Genomic DNA, 10,505 nt, shown 5'->3' with positions numbered 1-10,505 from the left:
TTCTTTACATGATCAGCCTTGGTGTAGCCTTTGTCCAGAACTCTTAATCCAGTAGTTAGCGTTTGAAATCTTGAGAACATCTTCTCAATATCTTCATCGTCCTCCATCTTGAAGGCTTCATATTTCTGGATTAGAGCAAGAGCTTTGGTCTCCTTGACTTGAGCATTTCCTTCATGGGTCATTTTCAATGACTCATATATATCATAGGCAGTTTCCCTGTTAGATATCTTCTCATACTCAGCATGAGAGATAGCATTCAGCAAAACATTCATACATTTATGATGATTTTTGAAAAGCTTCTTTTGATCGTCATTCATTTCTTGTCTAGTAAGCCTTACGCCAGTAGCATTCACTGGATGTTTGTAACCATCCACTAGAAGATCCCATAAGTTACAATCTAGACCAAGGAAGTAACTTTCCAGTTTATCTTTCCAGTATTCAAAGTTTTCACCATCAAATACTGGTGGTCTAGTATAACCATTGTTACCATTTCCATTGTATTGCTCAGCAGAGCCAGATGTAGATGTAGGTGTGTTTGTTGGAATTTCACAAGCCATCTTTTACTAAAGCGTTTTTCTCTTCCTGAATCTTTTCTAAACACGGTTAAGTGCTTGCACCTTAGAACCGGCGCTCTGATGCCAATTGAAGGATAGAAAAACACTTAGAAAGGGGGGGTTTGAATAAGTGTAGCTTTAAAACTTGTAAGATAAAAACAAATTGCACACTGATTTTTATCCTGGTTCGTTGTTAACTAAACTACTCCAGTCCACCCCCTTGGAGTGATTTACCTCACCTGAGGATTTAATCCACTAATCACACTTGATTACAATGGTTTTCCACTTAGCCAACTGCTAAGTCTTCTAGAGTATACTGATCACAACCTGATCACTCTAGGAACAATCTGCTTAGACAACTTCTAAGACTTGCTAGAGTATACTGATCAACAACCTAATCATTCTAGTTCTTATAACTTAATGTAAACAAATTCTTTTAAGAGTTACAATGCTTCTTATAAAGCTATTATCACAACAGTGATTTTCTCTTAAGTTTAAGCTTAAATCTCACTAAGATATTACAACAGCAATGTAGTGAGCTTGATGATGAAGTTTGAGAGCTTTTGAATTTGACAGCATTTCCGTATAATGCGCAAGTGTTGTATTTAGCTTCTCATCAGAACTTCATATTTATAGGCACTTGAGAGGATGACCGTTGGGAGCATTTAATGCTTTGCGTATTCCGTACAGCATTGCATTTAATGTTTCACTCTTTTGTCAACTACCTCGAGCCTTGTCTTCGTTGTGTCTACTGACGTTGCCTTTAATAGCTTCTAACGTTCCATTTGTCAGTCAGCGTAGCCTGCCAGTCTAGTACTTGCTTCTGATCTGATGTTTGTGTAAACAACGTTTGAATGTCATCAGAGTCAAACAGCTTGGTGCAGAGCATCTTCTTGTCTTCTGACCTTGAAGTGCTTTTGAGCGTGATACCATGAGAACTTCAGTGCTTCTGCTTCTGATCTCAAGTTCTTCTGATGCTTCCATAGACCCATGTTCTGATTCTGCTTGACCATCTTCTGATGTCTTGCCAGACCATGTTCTAATGTAGCATGCTGAACCTTCTGAGTCAGTGCTTCTTGCGCTGATTTTGTGCATACTCTTTATATAATTCCGGAAATGGAAATTGCATAGTATTAGAGTACCACATTATCTCATACAAAATTCATATGCTTGTTATCATCAAAACTAAGAATATTGATCAGAACAAATCATGTTCTAACAATAAAGGCAATGGGGAGGTTCTCAAGTCGGTTTGCTGGAGAGATATTTTGTCCTTGAATGCGATAAAACCTTTAGGCTTTTTTAACTCTAATTGCAAAGTTGCGGTAGGGAGTGGTTGCACCACCTCCTTTTGGCACTCTAATTGGATGAGGAGGGGAGTTTTAAAAGAGCTTTTTCCATCTCTGTATAATGTTTCTCTTTTACAGCAGGTATCGGTAGCTCTCATGGGAGGATGGAAAGATGGATCTTGGGTGTGGGGAGATTTTGGTTTTCCGCGTAACACTATGAACAACCAGTTTGAGCTCCCTCTGTTTGATCCTGGTGTTGCTGAAATATTTCAGGCTGTGAATTTGTAGCATCTAAGTCGGCCGCAGAATGCGGAGATCTCTTTTCCAGTAGCAGGAACTTCCCAGCAGCCAACGACTAATCTTGCACACTCTGAGCAGAATGCGTTGCGGGTTAGATCTGATGCATTGTCGTGGATGAAACAGGATCTTGGCAAGGTGTTTTTGGATCGTAACAGGCCAGATTGCGTGCAGTGGACATCTAGTATGGACGGAAGGTTCTCGGTTAAATCTTGCTACAACATGTTGAATTCTGAACACTTTCCGTGTGGCCCTATTGGTGAATTCGATAAAGCTTTAACCAGAGTGTGGAAGATGGATGTGCCAACAAAAATAAAGGCTTTTGGATGGCACTGTTTTATTGATAGGCTTCCGACTAGAGGAGCTTTATCTCATAGAGGTATTTTACCTTTTTCCAACACTTCCTGTGTGTTTTGCTGTTTGTGTGAAGAATCTGGTGGGCACTTGTTGTTGCGATGTCATAATGTGAATTTGGTGTGGAGAGAAATAGCAGATTCGATTGGTTTCGATAATTATAAAGCGGAAGATTTCAAGGAAAGTTTCATGAAGTGGTACAAATTCGGAAAGAAAGCTAAGGTTCGTAAAGGAAAAGAGGGACTTGTGTGGTTAGCGGTGATGTGGTATTTATGGAAGGCTAGAAACGGAATTGTTTTTACGGGAGATACATGGAATATTTACGATATGGTTTGGGGGGGTGAAAGTTTTAGTTTGGCGTTGGGCTTTTGTCGGGAAAATTAGGTAACCCAATTGTAATTTTTTCGAATTTAGTAGGAATCCTTTCCATTATTTTTCGTAAGGCGCAATTGGCGTTTAATTTTTTCTTCTCTTCCGGTTTTAACCCGATTTTTTTGTATCAAGCTTTGAGAACTTGGGTTCTCTTATAATATAATCCTTGCTTAAAAAAAAAACTCTTTTAAAACCATTATTATTATTATTTTAGGTTACCTCTCACAATTACTGTACATCAACCCCTACAACTTAAAAAAAATTCAACTGTATTCTTTTTAGGTGAAGTCTAAGGTGAGGGTTTAGTTAAAACCTCACTGGTAACATTGTCAAAACATACCGTTAGATTTATCAACGCTTCGAAACTATTATATTTAAAAACTAAAAAATATTTGCACAATCCCACACAATTTTTTTACACTCTAACTAAATCATATGACTTCTCTTTTTATCGTTTATTATCATTGACCTTCACTAGAAAACAAGACATACTAAACAGAAACATTTGGATGCAATTAATATTAGTGTACAAATGTTTTTATTTTTAAGATTTTATTGGTTTAGATATCTCGCCTACAATGTATCTTTATAGTTGATTCCAAGTATTTTTTTTCCTGAAAAACTAAGGAATTTTATAAAATGATACTTAATTTTTGTTATTGTAAAAATTAAGAAAAAAATAAAGACACGTTTTCTTCTTCTTAATTGACATCCACTACTATGTTGAAGCAAAACCGTTGCCAACTAAAATCTCCATGTAGAAACAAAACAACCGGAACTTTTTAAATGAAACTAGCGGGATACCCGTGCTATCGCACGAGATCGTTTGGGATTAATATTACATGGATAAGATCTATCTTATAAAGTTATTCCGTATATATTTAAACAATACACATATTAATTGAATGACTATCAGAATAAAAATTAAACATGTATGTTAAATAATAATTAACGATGTAAGAGCTAATAATACATCTAAATTTTAGCTCTTTAACTAAAACAATAATTACACGTCGCAATATGTCATTTGTCAGTTTTTAAATTTGTTTTACGGATCATAAACATTCACATAATCACAAATATAAACAAAAAATATGTAGCAACCTTAATGCATTGATTAAAGTAATATAACAACACTATACTTATTTGATCCAATATAAAAATACTTAGAACCCGTTTATAAAAACACTTATTGGATCCAACGCTGGGTAAAATAATTTTATAAAAATAATTAGTAGATTTTTCTTGTTTATTAAAATATTTGTAACTTGTTTTCATTTATAAAAATAATTGTATCACCAATATACTTTTTCACATTTATAAAAATATTTTTAACTTATTCACGTTTATAAATATAATTGTATTAATAGTAGACTTTTCCCGTTTATAAAGTTATTTGCAATTTATTTTTGTTTATAAAAAAAATTGTATCAACAATAGTCTTTTTTCGTTTATAAAAAAAATTGTAATAACAATAGAGTATTTTTGTTTATAAAAATATTTGTAGCTTATTCCCGTTTATAAAATTTTTTTTATCAACATCAGACTTATTTTCGTTTATAAAAATATATGTAACTTATTCCCGTTTATTAAATCAATTGTATCAAAAGTTGACTATTCCCGTTTATACAAAAATTTATAATTTATTCCGGTTTATAAAATCAATTGTATCAACATTAGACTTTTACTTTATCCCGTTTATAAAAATATTTGTAATTTATTCCCTTTTATAAAATCAATTGTATCAACAATAGCTTTTTTTCCGGTTATAAAAATACTTATAACTTATTCCAGCTTATAAATATAATTGTATCAACAATATTTTTTTTCTAATTTATTAAAATATTTGTAACTTATTTCCCTTTATTAATATAAGTGTATCAACAATAGTATTTTCCCTTTTATAAAATATTTGTAATTTATTTCCGTTTATAAGGTCAATCGGTTGGTGATAGAGACATCTCGGATCATTGTCCAATTTGGTTGATGAAAGACAATTCTAATTGGGGTCCTAAACCTTTTAGGTTCAACAATGAGTGGTTTTCTAATAGTTCTTTTGTTTCTTTTGTGGAAAAGGAGTGGTTGAGTTTGAAATTGGAAGGAAGGGGTGATTTTGTCTTGAAAGAGAAACTTAGGCTTCTTAAAGATAAACTTAGAAGATGGGACAAGGAGGTGTTTCGGAAGATTGAGCTAGAAATGGAACAAGGTGTTCGCGATTTGAATGAGGCCGATGATAGGTTGGTTTTCGCTACTAATTCTTCTTCTTCTTCTTCTTTTGTAGAAAATTTTTACTTGAGGAAAGAAGCGTGTAGTAGTTTTTGGAGGAATTTGAGGATAAAGGAGAATTTGATGCTTCCAAAATCTAGGGTGTTGTCATACCCTAATTTTTGACCCCCCTGAGATGACATATCTTCAGGATTTTCATCAGGTCAAAACTAGTGCCCAAAGCAGTCACTTCTTCATCTGGCATTTAATCAAGGATATTCAAAGACAAGAAAACTCAGGCAAAGGATCAATCAATAGAGGGATTAGTCTCTAATACAATCATAAGACTCAAAAGCCTCATTATTACACCTATGATTGATTAAGACACCCAGTCATCTAAGCACAGGATTACTCAGATCAACAGACTAGGGTTTGGAGCCTATCAAGGACTAAAATCAGGGATCACTTTTGGGAAACCCTAAAAAGCCCCAGGGAACCATTCAAAGACATCAATCATCTTCAAATAACTCATATGACAAGATCCACTGGACATTACACCTCAGTTCAAAGTCTACAGTCATCATTGTCCTATGGTCGACAATTAGGGTTTTTGACCTAATTCACCAAGATAGTTGACTTTTAATCAGGGCATGAATCCAAAACTCAAGACATGATTCAAGAGTCTCTACTAACTCAATATAATCCATTTACATCATTCATTTGAGGATAAGATCTTGTTTCTACACAAAAGTCCAAAAATTCACTTTGTCAGGCAAAAGTCAACTGTATGGGATCACCTTTGACTTTTAAGGTTTTTGGTCAAAAAATGACTTTCAAAGATCAATATCATAAATATATGGATATTAAAGTCATTTGACCAAAGAAATTCAAAGAAATTCATCAAGGAGCAAAAAGTCGGGAATTAGGGTTTTTGAAGGCATGGTGAGAACTCAAAATTTTACCTACACAACTCAAAAAACTTCCAACATGAAAGTTGTAGATCTTGCAAAATAAAACAACATCTTAGAAAGGAACTTTTTTCAAAAGATCAATCATTTATGAAGTTTTGGAAATTTTGAAGTTTAGGTCATAAACACTTAGAAATTTTTCTAAGTGTTTTAACCTAGTTTTCATCCAACTTTGGGCTCATTTTTCACAAATTTCCCAAATGATTCTGAAGAAGACATAAACTAATGATTTAAAGTAGATGTTTAGGGCTTTCCAAATTGTGTTCAACCTTCTCCAAATTCAATTTGAGCTAAGAGTTATGCTTGTTCAAAGTTGGCCTCATGAAGTAAAATTATAGGTCATGGACACTTTTGGACTTTGCAAATTTTGTGCAAATAACCTCTCTTATGGATGCTACACGACCCATAACACATCTGAAAACATGCCATGCATTCATTTTCACCATGCCATAAGAATTGAAGAAGATTCTAAAAACAAGAACATGTGATTATGTAATGATTACATTTGTGAATTTATGGCAAATTGATGAATCACCCAAGGAATCTTCTCACCAACCAATTAGAGCTCATTTCTGGCTCAGAATTGTCCCCTAAGATTAAACAAAATCGAGGGCTAGGGGATTGATCAAATGGAATCAAAATTCTCATCATTGCATAAGAGATACTTGCAAACTTCCTTCATGGCTAAGAAAGCAAATCAACTTCACTAAGGAAGCTCACTCCTCTGCAGCTATACTGATCCATTTGCCTATAAATACAGATGCATTCCTCATTCAAAAACACACCAAAGCAACCATATTCCTTGCTTTCTCTTTCTCTTCTCATGTTCATTGTTTTTCAAAGTTCTTTGGCAAGAAGAATCGATTTCTTCAAACCAAAGCTCATCTTTGGGAAGTGAACATTCTAACATCTCAAGGGAGGTCATTTGAGGTGATCCAAGCACCTGGATCACTTCTGTAAGTGGAGGAACACCATTGTTGCTCTCACTTTGGAGCATTTGCAGTTGGAGGTCCATGGAGTAATCCAGGAGGTTCCGAGCCAAGCCAATCATCCAGGCACACTCCTCAGGTCATAGTGAAGCTAACCAGATGGCTGCAGCTCATCTGTAACTCAAGAATCAACACCCTCCATGTTCACTTGAAGCTGAAATCGAGGGAGGTCCATAGAACAATTCAGAAGGATTCAGGCTGCAATAAGCATTCAGTTAGCATCATCGAGTCTCAGGGAAGCTATTGAGATCATTCATTCAAGCCCAGGTGCTCTCAATCATCCTCACGACCTCCATTTTCAGAGGTAAGTTTCTGAACTCCACCTCTTTAATTTAAGCACTCTTTGTGGTAAAGCTCGATTCTATCTTGTTCAGCATCATCAGAGGATTAAAAACCCTCTATCATCATTCATTTATTCATCTTGTGCATCATTTAATTTTAAAATTAGGGTTTATGTGTTCTTCGTGTTCATAATGAAATTCGTTAGTTACACTTAGAATAAATGAATTCTGAGCCCATAATATTGTTCCTTGTCCAAAAACGAGTGAGATTGATGTTTACATCATGCCATTTAGTTGAGAGACCAGAGAGTTAGGAATTTGAAAATCTGAAGCTCGAGGAAGAAGATGAACATGGCGCGCGTAAAATTTGAATTTCCTGGCTTATCTGAAAATATAATATATTGAGTGTATATAGTTAACAAGCTGCGCGCGCAGCTCAGTTGGTTAAGTTTTGAAATGTGATCATAAAGGGCGTGGGTTCGAACCTCTCTAGGGCCAAACCAATTTTTTAGCATCCATTTTCATTCTTTTTTTATACAAACTTCACACAATTAATAAACTTATCAAATTAAATCATTTTCACTTCATTTTTCACACACTTGCTATTTAATATACCTACTTTGTGAATAATCAAAAAAATCATAAAAATATTATTTATTTCATGTATTTTAATTAGGTTTAAAATAGTATGTTTTAAATGTTTTCTTAAATACTTTAAAATATATATATTCATTTTGTTTTAACCTAATTACTTTGTGAATAATTTTATGATAAAACCCTAATTATTTAGGTCTTAATTGGGTATAGATTTCATCTTTGCCTTAATTAAGTTGACTTTTGTCAATATTCAAAACTGTTTTCAATCTCTGATTAAACGGATGATTAGGGTTTTCAAACAACAAAACCTTGCATCATTCCAAATCATTTTTCAAATTGCTTTTACACCAGTACTGTAAAGTACTGGGCCTCTAATAGAGTGTAAGTCCCAAAAACCTTCTCTTCTTAGCTTGTTTTCAAAACTGTATTTTCAAAATCTTCTTTCTGTTTTCAAAACATTCTTCTGGTATTTGAAGGGCATTATTCCCGGTGAAACTCTTCAGATACCTATGTGACCTATGTCCATCTTCACTTCTTCTGTTTTCAAAAACCATTAACTGTTTATCATATATATATATTCAACTGTTATCAACAAAACAACAAAAATTACTGGTGAGGCTTTGTACATACTTCTCCAAAGGCCTCCACTCCATCCAGGTTAGGCTTTACAAGCTTTCAATTTACAGTCTTTATTTAAATTACTGTCAAATATAAACTGTGCATATATATTAGTTTAGAACTACGTTTGAGTATAAACCTTAGGACAGTTAAACTATATATATATTATAGGAATATGGCCTAGGATTGAGAATGTCTTCCCGGTGAAGGCTCTTTCCTAATTAGAGATCTGTAGTTCAAACCCCCAAGATGAATTATTCCCGGTGAAACATCTTGGCAAAAACCTTAGAATCCAAAATAATAGGACACATCCACCCAAAGAGGAATTATTCCCGGTGAAACCTCTTACCCATTTGCTTAGAGCCAAAATAAGTTCAAAACTACATAGCTTTCTCTTGTGCTATAACAAGGACCCTCGATTAGCCTCCTCTTGGGCTTTGTACAAGGACCCACAGGCTTCTTAAAAGCATTTCCAGCTTCCTCTTGAGCTTGTATACAAGGACCCATCAGGTTTCTTATAAACATAGGAACAGGTCTTTAGTCACCTTTTAGCCTACCCTGGTGAGTTTCTTCCAATTTAAACCAGACTTTAAACAAGCTAAGTTTGTCTCAATTTTGCATTGAGTACACCTTTTGGAATGAGAGACATGGACAGTCTCTGTCACCCTTATCTTCATCAATCTTCCTTAGCAGAGTCTAGGATCCATGTTTATTTTCTCCTCAGCATGAGTCAGCCTTCATCTTGGGCTTTAAACAAGAAGTCTCCATTAGATAATCTTTCTGCCATCCATTTCAATAAATCCCTGGAAAGGGTTAGCTTCCACACATTCCTTCATCAAAACCCCTGGAAAGGGTTAGCCTCCAAAGTCAATTAAAATCAACCTCCATTTCAATAAATCCCTGGAAAGGGTTAGCTTCCACACATCCATCTTTTCAATATAAAACTCCTGGAAAGGGTTAGCCTCCAAAGTCAATTAATAAAAATGTCAAAAAATAAAGATTCATTTCTCTTAGGAGATAATTTCCCCAAAAGAGTCAAAATCCCTGGAAAGGGTCAGCCTCCAAAAAACATGATAAAGTCAGTCTTTTACCAAATAATTTCTCCAGCTGAGTCAAAATCCCTGGAAAGGGTTAGCTTCCAAAGAAAAACAGTCTTTTAATAAATAAAATCTCCTCAGTAGAGTCAAAACCAACAAAAACAGTTAGCCTCAACCTTGGGCTTCATACAAGGCACCCAAACAATAAAACTCCCCTGTCAAGAGTCAGCCTCAACCTTGGGCATTGTACAAGGCAGATAATAGAGTCTCCCCAGTGAGTTCTTCATCACTCAGTAGCCACAACCTTGGGCTTTGTACAAGGCAGATAAACCATATTTTCATGTGTCAAAGATTCCTAACACCTAGGATCTTTTCCCCATAGAGTCATCCATACTCAGTTTATTTAAGAGTCTGCCACAACCTTGGGCTTTGTACAAGGCAGAAAATAATGTTTTCCCTAGCTAGAATCAGCCACAACCTTGGGCTTTGTACAAGGCACATAAAATAGAGTCATTCATTTAATTATCCTCAGCAATCAGCCACAACCTTGGGCTTTGTACAAGGCACATAAATAGAGTCTCCCTAAGTAGAGTCAGCCTCAATTCTGGGCTTTGTACAGAACACAAAAATACCCTGTAATTAATCCCCAGTGGAGTCATCTCCCAGAGTCAATAATATTAATTAATCAATCAAAAAGCCTCAAGCTTGGGCCTCATACAAGCCAGTTAAAGTCAAATCTTTTATACAGTAGATAGACATAGCTTATCTCTATAGAGAGATATTTTTACTACTCTACCACATTCAAACAAACAAACATTTCAATTTCAATTTCAACCAAGTCTCCCATTTAGGACTCTGAAAGACATGCTCTGGCACATCCCCAGACTTGTACACTTTCCCTAATTTGGACGAGCATCTTTCTTTCATTTAAGAGGCATCTGACT

The sequence above is a fragment of the Vicia villosa genome, unplaced genomic scaffold, assembly GCF_029867415.1.
Source record: "Vicia villosa cultivar HV-30 ecotype Madison, WI unplaced genomic scaffold, Vvil1.0 ctg.001055F_1_1, whole genome shotgun sequence".
Taxonomy (NCBI): domain Eukaryota; kingdom Viridiplantae; phylum Streptophyta; class Magnoliopsida; order Fabales; family Fabaceae; genus Vicia; species Vicia villosa.
This window is presented reverse-complemented; position numbering follows the sequence as displayed.